The sequence below is a fragment of the Epinephelus fuscoguttatus genome, linkage group LG15 (genome assembly GCF_011397635.1).
Source record: "Epinephelus fuscoguttatus linkage group LG15, E.fuscoguttatus.final_Chr_v1".
Taxonomy (NCBI): domain Eukaryota; kingdom Metazoa; phylum Chordata; class Actinopteri; order Perciformes; family Serranidae; genus Epinephelus; species Epinephelus fuscoguttatus.
The window spans coordinates 19,788,297-19,802,270 of record NC_064766.1 but is presented as its reverse complement, the minus strand read 5'-3'; positions in this window follow the sequence as shown (position 1 = coordinate 19,802,270).

The window sequence follows — 13,974 nt, the reverse complement described above, 5'->3', positions numbered from 1 at the left end:
TATGTGGCTGGAAAATTTATTTTCGCTATATTAGGGTTTCAGTCTGTTCCACCATTTAAAAAAACGTCTTCATTGTGTTTAACGGTTGAGTCTTCCTTGAACGACACCACACTGCCCCCACAATATTTGGTGGTACTGCTTTGTTTCATTCATAACCATAAGCTTTTAGAATACGACACACAAATGCAGAGTACCGTCTGTTTGTGCGTTCCTAAACATACCTGACAAGCATAAATGAGCCTTCAGTCTACACCATACCAGCGGCTTTGTGAGGCTGTGTTGTTCTGAGCTAAATGTGAGCATCAGTATGCTAACTTTCTCACAGGGACAATGCTGATATGCTAATGTTTAGCAGGTTCACCATCTTAGTCAACATTTTCCAACTCGCACTAAGCACAAAGTACAGCTGATAGGGATATTATTGGAACTGCAGGTATTTAGTCATAAAGCAAATTAGACAAGTTAAACATTTAACCTGCTGAGCGGGTAGATGAAGTCAGGCAATCTATATCTGTTGAGACATTTCAAATAAAAAGACAAATATAAACCTCATGGTGCTAGAGGCGAGAACTGTAAGGAAGCCGCTAAAGTAGAATTCATCCTCTGGTGACCATGACTGTACAGTTTTACCGTAATCCATCTAATAGTTGTTGAGATGTATCAGTCGGCATCAAAGTGGTGGACCAACACCAACGTTGCTGAGGTCAAGTCTTTATATACCTTGCTTCCAAAACCACCATTTTTTTCTGTCAGTTGATCAATTGGGCGAGAATCTGGGGGGAAGTTACTGCCTCAAGCGAGGGAGTTCAAGTATCTCGGGGTCGGGTGAGGGTAGAATGGAGCGTAAGATGGATCGGAGGTTTGGTGCTACTTCTGCAGTGATGTGGGCGCTGTGCCAGACTGTTGTGGTGAAGAGGGAGTTGAGCCAGAAGGCGAAACTTTCGATTTACTGGTCCATCTATGTCCCAACCCTCACCTATGGTCATGAGCTCTGGGTAGTGACCAAAAGAATGGGATTGCGGATACAAGCAGCAGAAATGAATTTCCTCCATGGGGTGGCTGGGCTCAGCCGTAGAGATACAGTAAGGAGCTCGGACATCCTGATCAGGATGCCTCCGGGTTGCCTCCAGCTGGAGGTGTTTTGGGCAAGTCCCACTGGCAGGAGGCCCCGGGGTAGACCCAGAACATGCTGGTGGGATTACTTATCTCATCTGGCCTGGGAACACCTTGGGGTACCCCAGGAGGAGCTGGAAAGCATTGCTGGGGAGAGGGACGTCTGGGGTGCTTTGCTTGGCCTGCTGCCCTGCAACCAGGCCTCGGATAAGCGGATTAAAATGGATGGATGGATGGATGGATGGATGACATATTGAATTTAAATTTAAATTAATAACAAGCTCATCATCGGACTGACATCGGGCTGCTCCACATCAAGTCATATGTTCACACACATCAATATGTCCACAACTACCTAACAAACCCAAGGACTCACCCTACCCAAGCTAGTGTTGTTGAGATACTTGAGAGATAACTTAAGTAGTGAATGTCATGATGAAAGGCTTCATATACTGTAGAGTGCTGCTATTATCAGCAATCTGACCTCCCCCTGTAAACGCCTTTCTATTTTCAGGTTTAGCCCACTCACAGTCTTGGCAACATGCTGAAACAGAGGCTCTGAGATATCACATATCACATCGCTCCAGTCTGCTGTGACACCAACACACTGCTGCATCATTCAGCGATGCACACGAGCTGGACGGCCCGGAATATTCTGAGAGTGAGAGTGGGAGTCCTCACAGCCACAAATTAACCAGTAGAATTAGATTAAAAATTGTCTCAAACACATGTAGATAAATTGGTGGATTTTTTCCCACAAATTAATAATGCTACCAGTAATCATTCTGTTGCATATATTGAAGTCTTTATGTTGTGCAGTATTGCAGTATTATTATTTCATGTTGTAGCGTATAAACAGTTGTTGTGGCCTCCTTCTGGTTTTCCATCCTTCTGACCTCTGTCTGTCTGCAGGGATGTGGGACATCTGGCAAACCCACATCAATCAGCACACAATGACACAAGACTTGCAAACATCATTCTTTATCCTGGCATTGATACTTAAACTGTTAAAACTTCTAAGGCGATGCCGAATGTGGTGTCGAAGCATTCTCTGCAGGTCTTTGAGTGAACCAGAGAAAAGGGTGTGTGTAGTTGGTGATAAAATGTATTGTATTCCTCTCCAGCTTACCACTCAGCAAGCGGCTCCCAGGAGGAATCTCACCTTGCCTGCTTGCAAACTTCTAAACCCGGCTTGAATCTGTGGCGTCACATGGATTTGTTTCCATGGCGTTCGATTGCCCCATGTGGATATGTTTCCATGGTTTTTGATTTCCCTGCGAGAGTCTGTCCCCTTGGATCTCCACCAGTGCTTTTAACTTGTCTCCACTGTGTTTAGTAGTTTCACATGGATTCCAAAGAACTCGAGCATGAATAGTGGCTGAAACTGTGGATGATATGTGACAGTTTAGTCAGCAGGTGGGCTCAAATACACTTGGACCTGTAGGTTTATTATTTATACCTAAAATGCTGTTAAAAACAAAAAGAGTGGAATTCACTTGTTTTTTTATTGTTAGAACATGTCCACTGATGTTAAAGGAGACAATACAATAATGAAGTGTTCCTTCATAAAACCATATTTTTCCATTTTGTGTTAACTTAATCAGAACAGTATTGTGTAACTGAAGAACCATAAACCACATAATTAAAGTTTGCATATAAATACCTCATTGTGCTCCATAATGTGTTTCAAAACATAAAACAGCTGAATAAGTGGACAAGATTAAAAAAAAAATGGAAAAATGAGCACAGAAATAATTTTATTTTAATGTATATAAATGTTACTTTAGCTACAGACAAATGTGCAGACTAACCAAATAAAACATGCACACTGTGAAACTGGCTAACAACTAATTGGAATTCAAAGCTGCAATCATCAGTATTTTATCTTAACAATGGATCAAGCGAAAAACTATTTGTATGAGAAAGATGCTCCGCACCAAACAGCAATCCAACAAAATGAAAGACTAGCTGCCAAACACAGTGGAGCATTTAGCAGCTAAAGAGCCACATATTTCCGTCAGAAACGGAGTTAAGGGAGGAATAATATTGTCAGACGTAAATTAGCAACTTTTGGCTAACAAGGACAAATAAAATCAGTACAGATTTTAAAAAAAATTATAAACTAAAGAAATAATGTTGAATATTTTCTTTTGTCTCACTTGCCTTCCATTTTTATTTTTCATAATTTTGTCAGCTGCAGTAAGTTAAGTACTGCAATAATCGAATGAAAAGCCTATGAACCTTGTGCTAAGCCCCGCCCCTTTGTTGTGCCCCTGCCACTCCGTCAAGCTGTCAGAGTGAATTAAGAGCCAACACTGTCTAACTACACTGTCTAACTGAAAAAAAATACTGCCAACTCAAATACTCTTATAGATACTCAAGTACTCCACTAAATACACTCAAATACTGTCACAATTTGAGAGAGAGGCAGACAGAAGGGTCCACAATATGAGACTGAAAGATATATCCAGTCTATAACCATTTAAAAAGACAAAGACAGAAGCTAAGGTCTACATCATCACTTGGTGATCAAGATTGAAGACAATGAAATTAAGGAGCAACCAAAGACTCTGGGATCAACACTGGTCCTGTAAAGCAGGGTAGGTCTTTTGTCACTGTTACAATCCTTAATAACCAAGCAGTGTACAGCAGAAACAGCATATACAGTCAGTATTGCCTTCAGTAATTAGCATAGCTTATGAGTGATAACTTAGGAAGGTAATGTTTGACATAGATCTTCTTCCAACCTCTCTGGGTAACGAGATTATTTCAATCAGGAGAGACAGATGAATGAAGTAAAGATAATGTTTTATGCAGAATACGAGTGTACAGATTAACAGATGATCTGTGCTGATTAAGATTTAACAGAAGTCTTTAGAAACCAGAGGGAGATTTTTTTGTGATTGAGGGACATCTGAGGGGCCGCAAGATAAATCCTCTCGTAGAGTCCAGACACTGGTGGAGGTGGTGGTGGCTGATGACTGTGAGGCTGATGGCTGAGGAGGCCGATGAATCCGAGAAGACAAGGTGGCAATGGGGAGGTGGAGGGTCTGCATGGCTGTAGCATCAAAGAACTATGACAGAGAAAGAACCAGATTTAAAACCAGACACAGTAAGATGATAGCCGCTGTGCTATCGGTTGGTTGTGAATCAGCCGTAGAGCAGCTGATGACTCAATTGACAGCCTTGGACAATGACAGTTAGAGATAGAGAGTGAGCATGCCTGCAAGGAGTGAATGGCAGGGTGAAAAAGAAAACTGACAGCCTAAGCGTGAAAAGTATTGTCTTCCTGACTGAACTTTTGCTATAGCTTCATTACACCTGCACCAGTTTAACCTTGAATAGCTCGAAATCCACAAACCCAGCCTGAAATGTGGAATATTTGTAACGATTGCATGAGTTTATGGGACACAGCCATATAGTTGTTGGACTTTGGTCAGAGCTGGCTGATGATATGCTATGATTGGCCTGTTGACTTTTGAGGGTGGGGTTTAGCGAAGGGTCAGTTGACAGTTTTTGTCTTTCAATGAATCGTTTGTTCAAGTCAAGCAAAAATGTCATTCTTTTTTTTTTCAAACTTTTCCACTGAGTATTTGCTGCTTTTTTGTTTCATTCAGTGGCAGAGAACACAAAGTGTTTATCACTCTGTTACTGTATTTTCTGACATTTTATAGACTCAACTATTAATTGATTAATTAATGCAGTCAGCAGTTTGATTGATAGGGACAATAATTGTTTGCTCATTGCATTGGGCTCCCTTTAGAAACCTGTGTGTACACAAAATCTGAAGTCTGCACAAGTTCTGCACATTTCCAATACACGGTCTGTTTGTATGAATACCAGGTTTTGTAGGACATTATGGGTGTTTTGTTTTGTGTGTTTGCACATCTGGTCCTGGATTTGCCAGATGGGGGATGAAGCTGTTTAATATTGTTTTGTGCTTCTAGGTTATCATTTGTCCTCCGAACAACAGCAACATTACTATTATAAAACATCTTAATGTCAGAACAGGGAAGACACATCCTTTTGTTGTTAAATATTTAAAGATAATACAAAAAGGCTTCCAGGCAGATTTGTAATTCAAATTGGACCTTGAGGATGTGTCTTATCCCCAGTATGGGGCTTTGGTGAGGCTTTAAGGCAAACTGCTAAAATTTTAATATCTTGTATAACTTTGTGACATCAAGAAGTGAAAGTTGAGCTCCACGTCACAGTGTGCAATCATGGATGTATTTGTCTATTTATAGCAGCTGTCTTTGTAATCCAGTTGTGTTTTTAGTCTTTTTATGTTACATAACCCCGAATGTAACCTCACCCCAACCCAATTACTCTGAAGCTTTCTTTGCTTCTAAATACGCCTGCAAACCTCCGCCTTTGGTCCCAGGTTAGTTCACTCTCATGATTTATTAATGCGTTGTTGTTATTTGTTTATTTCTTGCTGGTCCCCCCCTGCGTCTGTGGTGAACACGACGCACTCCCTATGCAACAAACCACAAACGAGACGACTGCGCGTGTACATAGAGGACACATGAGGGCACACTGGGATGATGAAGCTGCTATCATCCATGTTATTTACAGTCATATGTTGCATGGTTGATGGATGTTTTTAGGAGGTGGCTCCCATCCTGGTTGAGTCAGAGAGAGAGAGAGGGATTAGATTGACACCATGCTTTTTAAATATTTATTATAATGTGAGATTAGGTTGAAAAGGAGAGATAACTGGAAATATTATACATAAAAAATGTAGATTTTAAAGCTACAGAGAAGCGTTTCAGGGCTTTGACGTCACTGAAGCGTAACATCTTCATGAAATGCAGATCCATGAAGACAGGAGATGCAAATTCCTCCTGAGACAATCTGAAGATCACGATGGTGATGAGGTGGTGGTGGTGGTGGTGGGGGGTGGGGGGGTGGGGGGGTGGGGGGGTTTCACAACATTCAATGTGAAAGGTATAAAGATCAGTTCATGACAATAGATTTATTTTTTTTTTTTGTAAATGTAAATGAAGTGAAGCTTTTAGACTGTGTGAAAATGGGAAATGCCTCAGAATTTAATTCAGTTGAAAATAGTCAGGAAATTGAACAAAGGGAGTGAGAGAAAGACAGCAGGAGTTCACTTACAGGAGGACAAAAGAGGAAATATGAAAGAATACATCCTCCATGGCTTCATTAGCAACACGCTAACTGTTTTTTTTTTTTTTCTGGATTTCCTGGCACTGATTCAGAGAAACAGCAGGTTTTCCCACACTTTTATTCACAACTTTTCCACCTTTTGTCAAACTTGAAATTGCATTTCAGGTACTTCTCACTGCTGGAGAAGGTGACAATGTGTGAAAAGTTACAGATTTCAGTTTTGACATTTTTGAAATGTTCCTGTACCAGGCATTCTCTGCACCAAACATGTTACAAAAATAGACGGTAAGAGACATCTGTTTGGTTTTTAACTTCATGTTATGTGCGATACAAGTCCATGAGAAACATAATCCATCACATATTTCTGGGTAATTTATAACTGATTTAAAACTTTGATTAAAACTGTGAGCAGAAAAATATAATTTAACTATAAAGTGGATCTCATTATATGTTAGGTATAACTATGATTATCAATGTACCATCAATTTGAAGCAATTATCAACCATTACTTTGAGATGTTCGAACTCCCCCCTTGAATGTGTCATGCGTAGGGAAGATTTATACTCTTTGGGGTGGGCTCAATTAGCCTGAAACTTGTCTTTGAACTGCATCTTTGCCTTAGTATCGTTAACGTTGTCATTAACGTCACATCATTGAAACCTGTCCGTATATGCTATTGAGTGATGTTAAAAGAGCAGAGGGAGCTTGTAGCCTCGTAGAAAGGGAGAGAGCATGTCAGGTGTGTTGTACAGAGCGAAAGTCAGCCCATCTAATGAAGCGTTCTGGTCAGTCCTCCCACTGGCTGAACTGGTGCAAATGTTGGACAATTTATATGATATTGTTGTAATTGTGTTTGGGAATTTTCCTCAATGAAATGCTAGTGATTGATAAAATTATGCAAACCCAATCACCAAAAAAGTGTTGGCATTGTTAGAGTCTGCAAACCACAGGTACGTTACATTTGCACATTATTATTTAATGGATACATTGAGGTTTTATGTGTCACTGTTGTGGTTAATGTGTGGTTAGGGTTAGGCACAAAAATCACTTGATTATGGTTTGTAAACGATCATATTTTGGCTTCAAATACCCAGTATGGGGGGCTCAATCCCGTCAGGAGAAGCAGTGATGTCTCTATAAAAAATAAGTCCTTTTTAGCAGCAATGACTTGATCCAAAACAACCATTTTTGTGTCTAAAAAGACAGCAAGGACTCACTAAATCAAAACTAGTTTTGTTGTTTGTTGGTCTCGAAAAGGGGTTTGTAGCTTGACAGATGTCTCGCCTGGGTGCCACATTAGAACTGTTGATATGATATGTATGAAACGTGCAAATGTATTGCAATTGTGGTTTGCAGAAACTTACAGTTGGAACATTTTCTTCTGGTGACTGGGCTGATTGTAATACCCACAATCCATCACTGAAATTTAGGCCCCAAATAAATACTGACAGGACTAGCTGATTATTCAATAAGTCAGTTGACAGAAAATAATATAATAATAGTATAATAATACCATTTATTTGACATAGAATCTTTCACAGAAATGGAATTCACAAAGTGCTTCACAAAATACAATCAAACAATAAAAGATGCAATCAATAAAAACATAGGCAATATAACAAATAAAACAAAGCAACAAAAGGAAAGTAAAACATAGAGACAAAGAGACCGGAGACCATAAACGTAATGGAAGAGAGTTCCAAAGCGTTGGAGCCACGACTTCAAGGGCACGATCACCTTTTGTTTTGAGTCTGGAATAGCCAGTAGGTCCTGTTCTGAAGACCTAAGGGTATTCAGAGCAGATGCCTGACCATGGAGGACTCTATACATAAGAACAAGTATCTTGAAGTGAATCCTGAACCTGATGGGAAGCCAGTGTAAAGAAACTAAAATGGGAGTGATCTGGATTGACCTGCTGGACCTGGCAGCAGTGTTCTGGATTATTTGAAGACGGTTCACAGGATATTTGTTTTGACAAGAAAAAAAAAGAATTACAGTAGTCCAGACGGGAGGACACAAAAGCATGGATAACCATCTCCAGCTCAGATTGAGACACCACAGACCTGAGCTGTGCAATATTTCTCAACTGAATAAAACAGGGGGCGGCACGGTGGTGTGGTGGTTAGCACTCTCGCCTCACAGCAAGAGGGTTGCCAGTTCGATCCCGGGCGTGGGAGCCCTTCTGTGTGGAGTTTGCATGTTCTCCCCGTGTCAGTGTGGGTTCTCTCCGGGCACTCCAGCTTCCTCCCACAGTCCAAAGACATGCAGGTTAATTGATAACTCTAAATTGTCCATAGGTGTGAATGTGAACGTGAATGGTTGTTTGTCTCTATGTGTCAGCCCTGCGATAGTCTGGCGACCTGTCCAGGGTGTACCCTGCCTCTTGCCCGATGTCAGCTGGGATAGGCTCCAGCCCCCCCGCGACCCTCAAGAGGATGAAGCGGTTAGAAGATGAATGAATGAATGAATAAAACAGGTACTGATCAATGATTTAACGTGATGATCAAAATGCATGGCCTGGTCAAAAATAGCACAAAGATTCCTACAAAAAAAGTAAAGGACATTTTTAGATAATCAATTTATTCATCAAGTAAAAAATGACAATCATTTAGCAGTTTCAACCTCTTCAATGTGAAGACTTGCTGATTTTGCTTTAAAAAATTATAAAGAAAATGATGTGCCCCCAAAATGTTGCATTAAAAAAGTTATACAAAAAAGTTATACAGATAAAGCAATGCCGCAGAAAGAAAGAGAGAATGAAAAAATAATGTATGCATCCAGAGGCATACAAACATGAATATATAAACTTTGAATAAATGGCCTGGATGACACCTGTTGATTCAAATAATTGTTTGTCAGTAACCGTAGAGAGCACAGTCATTCCATTACTTTTATCCACAACATGTTGCCTGTGTACACATATTAATTCTCAGTTTAAGCAGACTGTATGAAATCTAATTCCATTGAAACCACATGTTGTGGGTTTGGATTCAACCCTCCCACAGGGTCTATTCTGGTGTCTGGCTGTAACATTCAGCCACTGTGTTACAATAAGCTGAGCCAGGGTGTGACAGCAGAGTGATGGGAAAAGCTAATTGGTCCAACTGATGTGTCAGCGCGGTGCTAGGCTCAGCCGAGAAGTGGCGAATAGCTAGCAGCTTCTGCCAGCCTCTTACACCTGCACTGCTGGACCGATAATGGGAACCGCCACACCACAAGTCAAATGCAGTTCAGTGAGGCTGAATAAATCTGCAGACCTGTTGTGTTGGAGATTGTCTCATGAGCTCCAGACGGACATATTAGGCCAGATAGCAGGAGCAGGGCAGTCGAGGGTTAGAAAATTATGTGTTCAGCTGCTGATGGCATACACAGGTGTAAAATGCACCTTAGGGGTCTTGAGTTCACAACTTTTCTGTTTTGAAAAAGTTTGCTCTTTTAAGAAAAGTCCTGCTTCACATTCTGGATGCATCTGTGTCTGCACACTGGGGCTGAGGGATAGGCACAGTATATACTCACCTCAGTAAAAAACAAAATCCACAATAGAAAATAGGGAAATGTCAGTATACGTTGACATTTCTTGACAGTGCACACACAGCCAATCATCTCACAGAATAGTATATAAGAAACTATTTGGCAGTTCTAAATAGAGAGGAACAACAGGGTTGGTTGAGTATTCACAAGGTTGGATTACCAGTGAGGTAGAGTGTGCAACTGGACCAGGCCAGAATTTGGGACCACTGAAGGTGACAAAATCTCTTTGGCACTAGTGTGTTTGTGGGGTCCAACTGGCAGCTTAGTCACAGATGCAAACCAGTCATCAACCATCCAAAGAATCAAAAAATCTTGTTGCTTTTATTTTAAAATGTCATACAGTACACAGAAAAAAATGAAGAATCCTACGTCTTTCATTCTTCTATTTAACCAATGATCACTGAAATTCATCACAAGCATTGCACTAGGGCTGCCCCCTATTAGTCAACCAAACGCTAGTCGACCACAAAGGTCATTCGTCTGCCAGATTTCAGTGGTTGCTTTGTCACCAAAAAACAAACAAACATAAAACTCTATTTGGAACTGCGCCTTGTCAAAATAAATCCTTTATGACTGGACCATGTAGGATTTTAATTTGAAAGGACAGACACAGGAAGTGGCCATGCTCAGCAGTCAGACAGGAGTCATGTTACAAACCAATCACAGCCGACAGGTATATTATCCTTCTTCTGTAAATATTCAGTCTAATAAATACGGAAAAGTTGATCATGTTAGTGCTACCCATGGCTACCCAGAGCTTTACATCTGTCCCACAGACTACAGGCCTACACACTTATAAACAGCACCTGGAAGAAGATCAGCTCTGCACTCAGGATTTCAGGTATACAATGCTTGTTAAGGTTGCTTAGCAACCTCACATGCAACCTGCCGCCGTGCTCTTGAAAGCTGGCACAAAAAAGCTACAAGAGTAGCGCCCAGGCGTTTTCCAGGTGGTTAAAGACGCGGCATGTGTACGGCCCCTAATTTCCAGGACTGGTACCTGCGGTTATTACACAGGCTAGTTAGTAACATGTCGGGCAGGAAATCCAAAGTGTGCCATCATTTTGACAAGGTGAAGGACGAACTCAAGGTGATATGTAAACTAGGGATGTCTATCGGCCGCCGATATTAGCAAAAAACGTGCATCAGCATCGGATCGGATTGCTTGGAAAAATGCTGATCCAAGAACTCCGATCCAGTTTTTCCAGCCAGCCCAGCGCTCCACAATTCAAGCAGTCCATTCCAGTGATCCGCTCCAGCACTTACTATCAGTCCACCAGGGCAGCATGCAGACACACAGGAAACAGCAGCACCAGGCTGGCACTGACACTACAAAAATAACTGAAAAGGAAAGACTGCAATGTTTGTTAAATGTCAACAATGTCTTGTGGTGTTAATCTATATTTTATTTATTAGGGGGGCAAAGCACAAGTGTGTGGAGTCTTGCTGCTATTTTAATTTCAATGTTAGACAGTTTAAAGATTTCTTGTGTTGATTTATTTTCTATTTATTAAGGGGCCAAAGCAGCCAAAGCAAACCAGCTATATTTTTTATTTAATGTTAATGCTCAAGTTTAAAGTTTGTTTATTTAACCCTGTTAACAATAAACAGGTCAGTTTCTCATACCAGCTGTTGTGGATCATTCTAACTAACCCGCTTAAGTAGTTGTTCATGTTAGAGTAATATCGCTTGATCAAACCTTTTCTAACATGACTGACAACAAAATAAGTTGAATATGTATAATACGTGCTTGGATCGGATTGGTATAGGTATTGGCCAAAACTCAAGGCTGTAATATCGGTATCGGATCAGAAGTGAAAAAGCTGGATCGGGACATCCCTAATGTAAACTCATCTTCATTGGTCGACTACAAACCTGACGTATCATTTTGAACATGTCAGTAGCTACATGCTCATTAGCCACTTAGCACAATCATTACTGCTTTGCCGACAGCGTCATTAACAGGCGGCTCGCTCAGTGTGTGACGTGCACTTGTAGATAAAATATAGGCCTATATTAATGAAGGTTCATTAGTATGGTTTTGTATTTCTCTGTAATGTAGCACAGTGTTAACAATGTTACTGATACTATTCTTTCTCACACCTTCAACTCAAACTATTGTGTTGCCCTGCCCAAAACATATAATTTAATGATTAAATTAATATCGTAAACATGCGGGCGACTAGTCGACTAATGGCCCTAAATGATGACTATTGGTTGACAAGGAAAATCCTTAGTCGGGGGCAGCCCTGCGTCATCCATTCTGCAGTATCCTGTTTATTCATCTTTATTATTATTATCAAGCAGTATCACGACTACATGTACATATTCTTCCTCCTCCCACTGATTACTGCAGTTTATAACTTTCAGATTTCTGTGCATTTTAGTTTGTTGGTAAGGCTCAGCAGTCTGCAAGCTTGCAGGTCTCTACATACTTGCAGACCACAGACCTCTTGTCCATTTTGATGAGGAGCCTAATTTCTGGAAATAACCTCAACATATTTATACTATAATGTTATGAGAGCAAGATGGTGAGCGGGGCGGCAGTAGCTCAGTCCATAGAGTCTCCATAGAGTCATAGAGAGTCTCCATAGAGACTTGGGTTGGGAACCGGAGGGTCGCCTGTTCAAGTCCCCGTCTGGACCAAAATATGGAGCATGGACTGGTAGCTGGAGAGGTGCCAGTTCACCTCCTGGGCACTGCCGAGGTGCCCCTGAGCAAGGCACTGAATCCCCCAACCGCTCAGAGTGCCTGTCATGGGCAGCCCACTCTAACATCTCTCCACTTAGTGCATGTATAGGTCCAGTTTGTGCATGTGTGTGTTCAGACCTGTGTGTAATTGATAAACAGAGTGAAAAATTGAATTTCCCCTCGGGGATTAATAAAGTATAGCTATAAAATTAAATTAAAGTTTATTTATTGTATATATAAAAAAACATACCTTTTGTCACCTTTGTATGCAACAGCAGGCAACATAGATCGTTGATATCACATACAGCAGTGCCATGTTGCTGTATAATTCCTCTGATACATCCCAGGATATCCCTAGGGATTTAAGGGACTATTGGATCACAACCCATAAGACATGTACACCTACAAGAGCATCACAGGTCATTTCCAAGAGGCTGAGTAAGGTTGCTCATGTTGTTGTACCTTGTGTGATTCTGAATGCCACATTTCTGATATATGGATACATTTGTATGTGGGGTGTATCCACCATCATTTAGTGTATGTGATGTCAAGGATGTACGTCACCTTCTGTTGTGTACAAAGGTGACAAAGGAATACTTACAATAAATATACTAAATAAATGTTCACTATCTTGCTCTTATAAAAAAATGGAATACATTTGTCTCTGTAATTTCTAGATATTTGGGTTTCTCACTCAAACAGATGAAAAATATTGTCCACTTATTCTTACAGGTACGCTGATGATTGGATTGATTGGATGACTAGATGTGGGGACCCACAGCACCAGCGGCAGTCCTGGAGCTTATGGTCTGCAAGTGTGTACAGACCTACAACTCTGAGAATACTTAGCCTTGCCACCAAACTTAAGTGCACAGAAATGTGCAAGTTCCAAACTGCAGCAATCAGTGGGAGGAGGGGGATGTAGAAGTTGTCTTGAACTTGTTGACTGTGATGATAATAATGATGATGTTGATGATGAATGATCAGACTACTCGAGAATGGATAATACAAGGTGACTACAAGTATCAGACACTTACATTCAATGCTTTTTAAGACCTTATCAAGATAATTGAACCAAGTCAAAGACTGATAGTAAATAGACATTTTGGGATTCAGTGGTAGGTTTTAAGATTTGTAACATCAGAGGCTACTTCACCAGGAGGACATCGGCTGCCAGCTCCTGATACAGCCAACACAAACCCCAGCACCTGTAGGCCTGATCGCAACTAGCAATCTTATTTACATTAATGTTTCCATGTCAGCTCCCCTTGGTAGACAGGATGCTTTCTGCTAAGATGCCGCATTACCAACCTTGTGCCATTGTGGTGGACTAGTTCGCTGTTACAACAGATGCACTGATATTTTGTAATTCAGCGCCATCACATCACATCAGCTGTCTGAAGTGTAAGCACGTTGTGTGACAGTAATAATCATCCATGCGAAACAGTATAGGATTAGAAGATAAGAGATGAGTTGAATCATGATGAGAATCGTTTGGCCCTAATC